Source organism: Etheostoma spectabile, chromosome 5 (assembly GCF_008692095.1).
Source record: "Etheostoma spectabile isolate EspeVRDwgs_2016 chromosome 5, UIUC_Espe_1.0, whole genome shotgun sequence".
Lineage (NCBI taxonomy): Eukaryota > Metazoa > Chordata > Actinopteri > Perciformes > Percidae > Etheostoma > Etheostoma spectabile.
In genome coordinates this window covers 36,290,173-36,297,687 of record NC_045737.1, presented here as the reverse complement: position 1 = coordinate 36,297,687, position 7,515 = coordinate 36,290,173, and the positions used below count along the sequence as shown (strand labels likewise).

Genomic DNA, 7,515 nt, shown 5'->3' with positions numbered 1-7,515 from the left:
CCCATTCGTCAAGAATCGCCTTAAAGGCATAACGAAAAAAGAAAAGTTTTGATGGACACTTCGATATCATGTTCTACGTCTACGTTCAACAAAACGCCTTCACGGGTCAGATTAGGTTTTTTTTTACGCCTCCTCTGCTCCCTCCCTTTCTTCTCTCTCTCTTTGTCTCTCCTCCCTTCTCTCCTCCCTCTATCAGTCAGTGCGCCCGTTGGCACGGGAACGATTGAAAGTGACACAGTCTGATTAGAAACCGGTCCTTCTGCGCCGATACATCCCGCTTTTACTGTAACTCAAACTCGTGTTTTGCTTTCCGGTCAGGTCCGCGCGCTGTGTTGTGTCTCCCGGGTTGTCTGGTTTTTTTGGACTTCCCGGCTGCGTCGCGTAATTTTTGCGCAGAAGCTTTTCGGGTCTCTCTTTCTCTCGGAGGATGAAGCCATGAGTTCAAAGGGAGGCAGACTTGTGGCACAGAGACTCGTTTTAAACTAAAGGCGGACAAACGCGTAAACAGGGAGGACGAGGGGGGGAGAATTTCCTCTCCAACATCAAGTTTGTGAGTCGGACAGACAGGTCTACGGCGTCAGGACAGACCACTACCGGTCTCTCCGTCTCTACGCCTCTAGGCTACTTCCCCACAGAGAGCATCCATCCGTCCACCTCTCCACTCCGCTCCGCTGCTTTACGCGCCACCGTCTCTTTCTCCCTTCCTCCCATAACTATAAGTTTTTTTTCTCCTCTGTGGATCTCCGGTCCGGTCTCCCCTACGAGTCCAGATTCAACTCCCCGGGCCTTTTCACCAACGTGATCCGCCTTTTATCCAGGAGCAGAACCACAGCTCAGCCCTGGATTCAATACTCCTGATCAATGGACAGAGCCTCCTCAGCGGCCAGCAGCGCTACAGACACACAGCCGTAAACAGTGAGTGGCTACGGACACACACACACACACACACACACACACACACACACACACACACACACACACACACACACACACACACACACACACACACACACACACACTCTCTCTCTCTGCAGGTTCATCTGCACACCAGAAATGCTTATTTAACAAATAAAGTGATTCAGTTCTGTTGACGCTGATTAATACCCACCCGTTCTTTTAGTTAATTCTATAAATCAACTACTATTATAATCTTTTACAAGGGTAATATTTATATTAATATTAATATTAGGTTGTGCTTTAATTGTGTCGTATATGTCTAACATGTCCAACGACCATCTACAAGAATAATAATTTTTGAAAATTTACCATTTAATTTTCCTATAATAATAAACCTTTTCTTGACGTTTTCTGTTCAAATAGAGTCCTAATTTATTGAATTAACTCCGCATGACCAATGTCAGCTTCTTGGCACTGAAGTAAAACGTATTTCTTTTACTATTAGTAGCCTACTATTTTTTCTAAGGAACTATAAGATGTATTTAGTATTTCAAATAAGATGTAGACACGTCAATAATAAAATCCCACATAAGTTATTAAAGAACTCAACCACTTCATCAATGTTGTGAGCTCAATATTTAAAGGGAGCGTTGCTGCTATTTTGGAGGCTTGGCAACAAGTGTTTGGATTTATCACAACACATTCAGAGTAATCTAGACCAAAACTCTATCACTGCAAGTTGTGTGTGTGTGTGTGTGTGTGTGTGTGTGTGTACACACGTTATTTTCAGAAAACAAATCTTCAAAATGCGTCACAACTTTACCTTGTGACTTTTTAACTTTGAAAAAAAGTAATAACTAATGAGCCGTTACTGTGAAAGGTGTCAGTGATGTTACTGTTTAACACGTGCAGAGTTTTAGTGTTAGCTTCAAGCTGCTCAGTCCCCGGTAACCGGGCCGGATGATGAATAAAACACAGCGAGGGAGACAGAGAGGTGTCGGACACGCTCCGGCTCTTGTTGTTTTTCTTCTTCTTTTTTTCTCCGAGCGCCTTTTAACCTCTGACACACACACACACACACACATGGGACAGTAAGACACGCCGCCAACTCTCAGGTCTGATCAGGGACCGTGGAGACATGTAGGCCTCAGGTCTGCTCCGCGTTGTCCCGAGGAACTGGAGCCAGATCTGTCTTAACGAGAACCAGTCCTGGTGCAGACCGTCACGTCAGGACCAATACGTGGTCCTGCACTAAACATGAAGAAATCAAACCCACATCCACAGCGCATGGAACCCATTTTTCTATTTTTTTTGGGGGGGTAATCAAGTGTGCACTTGTAACCGGGGTCCAAATGTGTCCACTAGCCGAATAAAATAATTTGACTAGCCACTCAATAGTTTGCCTTTTTTTTTCGGCTCGTAAGTGGAGCAAATCTATCAGCCACTTGCATATTTTACATGCTTTTAACTAGATGGTGTTCATTTTGAACCCTGCTTGTATCTATTTACCTATAATACCATTGCACCTTTTTACCATTGCACATTTTCCACAAACCGCAGTATGTAGGAGGCTATGAATGTGTGCCAATGGTGTGTATAAGATGAATATACGCTATTGGACAACCCTTTAGGATTAATACATTATCTATCTATCCATCTATCTATCTATCTATCTATCTATCTATCTATCTATCTATCTATCTATCTATCCATCTATCCATCTATCTATCTATCTATCTATCTATCTATCTATCTATCTATCTATCTATCTATCTATCTATCTATCTATCTATCTATTGTTTTCCTACGCGTTCGGGCTGAACTTGAAAAAAAACCTTCTTTTTTAGTTTTCTTTTAGTTTTTAGAGAACCAGTCCTGTTAGCAGACCATCATGTCAGGTCTTTGTCCTGCACCAATGAAGGAATCAAACCCACATCCACATCGCATGAAGCCTTTTTTAACCATCAATTGTGCACTTGTAGCACTATCATTACTTCATGTTCTTTCTGCGAGCTCGGTCTGAACTCGGGAACTTGTGGTGTCTTTTGGACAACTTAGAATGGGACTAGGACTGGCTTTACATCGTTGTATTTCTTTTTATCAAATAGTTTTTCTTTTCCATTTGGGGAAGTTTTAGTATCTTTCTGTGTTCTTATGGTGTTGTTGCTTTCTTTGCCTCAATGATCTCTCCAGAATAAAAAAGATTGAATGAACACAAGCGTCACATACGGGTCACACGATTGGTTTGTGTTAGCCCAAAAGAAAAAAAGAGAAAAAGTTCATTTTTTCTTCTTCTCATTTTTGACTCGACCGTATTTTAGCCAATTTCTCACACTGACAGCAGCCACAAACTCAAAAAATATAATAAGTAAAAAAATAAACAGCAGGCTGACTCTTCTTTTCTTAAACCTCCAATCCAAACTGCGTTTATGCTTACACTCTTTTCTTTATTCAAATTAAACGCGTGTAAAAGGCCTGCTGCCGTTCACACACACACACATACACACACACACACACACACACACACACACACACACACACACACACACACACACACACACACACACACACGTCTCTCTTATTTCTGAGGGGATTTCAAGTTTAGTGGTTTACACGTCTACAAATACTATAGATTAATATACACATAATCAATATAAGATGTGATGGAGAGATGGTAAAAAAGCGGGCTCTATCCACTGCATAGTCCAATTAAAACTAAAACACTGAAAAGAAAAGAAAAGAGAAAGAAGTCTGAAATAAATTGACACACGATATCAATTCTCACCTGAGCAGGTGAAGTGTGGATGGAGAATTTGGATAATCCGGGATCCTATTTAGAGAAGAAACGCAACATCAGTAATTAAGAATATTAATATGATTAAAATATAGGCCTGGTAATTAATTGAAAACATAGTGACAGCACTGCGCACTGCACGCCGCTGTCAATCATCTTCTCTTTCCCGCAGGACTACTCTCACCAGCTCTTTAGAAACAGAAAAATACATATATATATATATATATTTTTTTAGCCAACTGTGAGGAAACGGCTTGGTTTCAGCTGCTGAGACGTGAGGGTGCACGTGTGCAGCCGCTGCAGGTTTTCTGGCCTCCATGTCGGCTCAAAGTTTGCGCACACGCTCCAAAACGGTTTTGACGGTCCTCGCGGACTCTGTGAGGTGCGTGACCGAGTTCATGTGTAAAGAGTTTGCGTGTCCAAATTAATAGGAAACTCATCTTTTCTATGGCTTCCACTGAGCTGCAGAAGCTTTTAATGTGCGCGAGGCTTTGAGGCTTTTTGTCTCATTCTGCCGCTAAGATTGCGCACATTATTTCAAGCATAAAAAGAACACTTTGCAATTTTTACAGCATAGCTGAACTATTCTTTTGTTTTATTAATCGTTCATTTACTAAATTCTGAAAGAAGAATACCACTTCATAGTCTCATAACCATGAATAACAGTTCCAATCAGACACAATTAGACCAATGCATTCATAATTCAGATTCCGTATTTGTTCATTACATTTGCATCCAAATAGAAATTTGTCTTTGGCACTGGCACATCAGGCAACACACACATCATTTACAACTTGGAACCCTACGTTTTTAATTCTTCAGTGACCCTCCTCCTCTCTCTCTTCTCCCTGCCTCTGTGTGTGAACTCAGTTTTCGGTTCACGGGATTATGGGTGTGTCTGCGCTATTAAACCGCAGATTAGATAGTGGAGGAGCTCTGTGGGCACTAATGATGCTCCTCTCTGGCTGGCCGTGGGCGTCACTCACACATCTCCATAATGTCTCATATTCAGCCTGCCTGGTGCATATTTTATTTCATCTGCGGCTCGCTGGGATTCTGGATGATAAAGTCATGTCTTTTAAAAAAAAAATGGGACGGAGAAAAGTCGGGCAAGTGTGCCCTGAGACGGGATCTCTGTGTGTTGCCCACTCTGGTCAGGCTGGTGTGAGCTGTGGTGGATGGGTTTGGCATCTGTGTGTGTGTGTGTGTGTGTGTCTGTGTGTGCGTGCGTGTGTGTGTTACAGTAAAGTTTTCCCCTCTAAATGTGTGACAATATAACAGGAACACCTGATGATGTAATGCAGTTCAAGCCTTGTGCCCCCCTCCGTACTGTATACATGCATGTGTCTTATTCGTCCCTGCTGTGTGGCTGTACTCGGAGTCAGTGTGTGGTCCCTGGAAGTGTTAAAGCAGAGAGTCTGTGTAGCGTGCTGGCTGTGGTTTGTGTGGCTTAGTGTCTGTGTGTGTATGTGTGTGTGTGTATGTATAGATGAGTGTGTTTAAGCATGCATCCTCTAGCTGGAAGGGCGAGGCTATAAATGCTCGCTGTTAACTCTTCATCCTGTATTATCAAATGAGATGTTTACGAGGGAGCCAAACATGTTTGCCAGAAGGCCTTCGTCTCTCCCCCTCACCCTGGTTATTTTCCTCTGTGACTCTCTCTGTGTGTGTGTGTGTGTGTGTGGTGTGTGTGTGTGTGTGTGTGTTGTGTGTGTGTGTGTGTGTGTGTGCGCGCGCTGTAAAGGTCTGATGTCTTGCCCTCACACCAACTCTCCCCACATCACAGTGTGACACATCTGATGGCCATAAACGGCAAATTCCACAATAATGTAACCTTCCCCAAGAGCAATCATTTCTCATAAATGGCCACATAAAAATAAAAAAAAAGAACTTTTATGTTGTTCTCCATTTTGTTTTCAGACTTTAAAAAACTAAATACCTGATTATGTTTTGTGTGCTTCCTTCTTCTGGGGTTGTTTTTCTGGAAAGCATTTTACACATCTCAACTTCATTACGTCTGTCCCCCTGTGCATACATTCGGTTTGCAGCAGGGCTTTTAATATCCTCTCCTCCTCCCTCCCCTCTCCTCTCCTCCTCCTCCCTCCTCCTCCTCCTCCTCCTCCTCCTGCCTTCTTTTATCTGTGCTGCTGCAGAGCCAAGCATTAACCATAGCTTGAAACCTGTTATAAAAGTGGATCTCAAAGTCCGGGAGGAACGGCCTGTATCTGGATATTTTCCTACCCACATGACGCCTCTCCGGTTCTTCCCCTGCTATCAGTGCTAATAATGCCCTCGCAGGTCACGCTCTCCGCCTGGTTTTGCATGTTAAAGGCACAACCCTTCATTAGCAGACGTAGTATCTTAACTGTAGAAGAGATACCAGAGAGGCAGTTAGAGCAGCTCTGACGAGGGAGAGGTTAGTTGTGTTTCTTACTCCCACTTTGAGTTTGACATCCATTAGTCCCATACCGAGTCCAGAGCCGATGCCATCCTGCTATTCGGATGATTGCTTTCACTTCTCACCCACACAGTTATCCCTCTCATACGTCTCTCTTCTTTTAAATCTCAGGGAGTAAGTGTGCGAGTTGCTGCTCTCTGTTTCCTGCACACTTATCACAATGAGATTACAGGGAAGTAGCGTGTGTGTGTGTGTGTGTGTGTGTGTGTGTGTTTGTGTGTGTGTGTGTGTGTGTGTGTGTGTGTGGAGGCAGAAGACAACATAAAAACAGCTTTCTGTGGAGGATTACTTTTACTCTACCTGTTGCTTCCCCTAAATCTTCACATTTTGTTCCAGAGCTGCAAAGATTAATCGATTAGTTGTCAACTATTAACTGAAAAAAAGAACAACTTCTCTTCTTAAAGCTTGTTAAATGTGAATATGATCTCTTCTCCCCTTTGTGACAGTAAAGTGAATATCTTTGAGCTGTGGACAAAACGAGACATTTGAGGACGTCCTCTTGAGCGTTGGGAAACACTGATCCACATTTTAAAAAATAAAAATAAATTTCTGACATTTTTTACACCAAACAACTAATCAGTTAATCGAGAAAATGATCGCCAGTGAAATGACTCGTTAGTTGCAGCCCTATTTCATACACACGCTTCATCTGAGGCCGAACATTAAAAAAGTGTTTTCCCAAACTTTACATGATGCAAAAATAAAAGCACAAGAGAGAGTGATGAAGGGGACTAGCAATCAGTGTTTGTCAGCCGTCTGATTTGTAGAGTTTAGACTGGCGTTGGATTACACGTTAGCCTCTGTTTGTGTGTGTTTACGTCTTTGAGCTGGACATGTTGTTTAGAGGTGTGTTTGTTGTCGTGTCCTATACTCTTCTATTTCTCTGGGTGTGTCTACAGTTTTGCTTTGCAATCTTGTCTTTGGCTCTCGGTGTGTATTTGTTATGTCTAGAACGCGTAATAATGTGGAATTTGATAGTGGCTTATCATCAAAAACATGAGGTCGTCCCAGCATCAGACACAACGCGGGACAAACAGAGCCGAGTGGGGCTTTTCTCAGTTTAGATCTGTCTTTACAGCAGAAATATTCCAAAGTGAGACTGAGTTATATTTTTTTAATCAAAAAGATGGCAAGTGATATCTCAATAATTCGTTATATTGTTTCTCTGAGAGGTGTGACAGTTGACCAGAGAAGCAATAAATTGGGAAATGCATCATGACCGCTCTCCTTATCAAAAAGACATTACATGGTCGCCATAGCAAATATGTAATAGCTCCTCTTATCACTTCTTTATTAACTGCTCCAACTATCACACGCCTTATCAAACAATGCAACACAGATGGATTTAGGATGAAGATGATAACCA

General features: G+C 42.4%; 1 protein-coding gene across 4 annotated transcripts in view; it reads left to right on the top strand.

The window, feature by feature from the left end:
* Positions 1–7,515, top strand: part of satb2 (SATB homeobox 2) — an 83,047-nt gene that overhangs the window by 12,943 nt on the left and 62,589 nt on the right. Inside the window, exon 1 of one of the 4 annotated variants that reach the window (XM_032515242.1) lies at positions 148–915. The exons of the other annotated variants lie outside the window; for them this stretch is intronic. The gene's annotated coding sequence lies outside the window, so the exon portion shown is untranslated. Of the gene's footprint in view, positions 1–147; positions 916–7,515 lie in introns of those variants that run through there. 4 annotated transcript variants of the gene reach the window in all.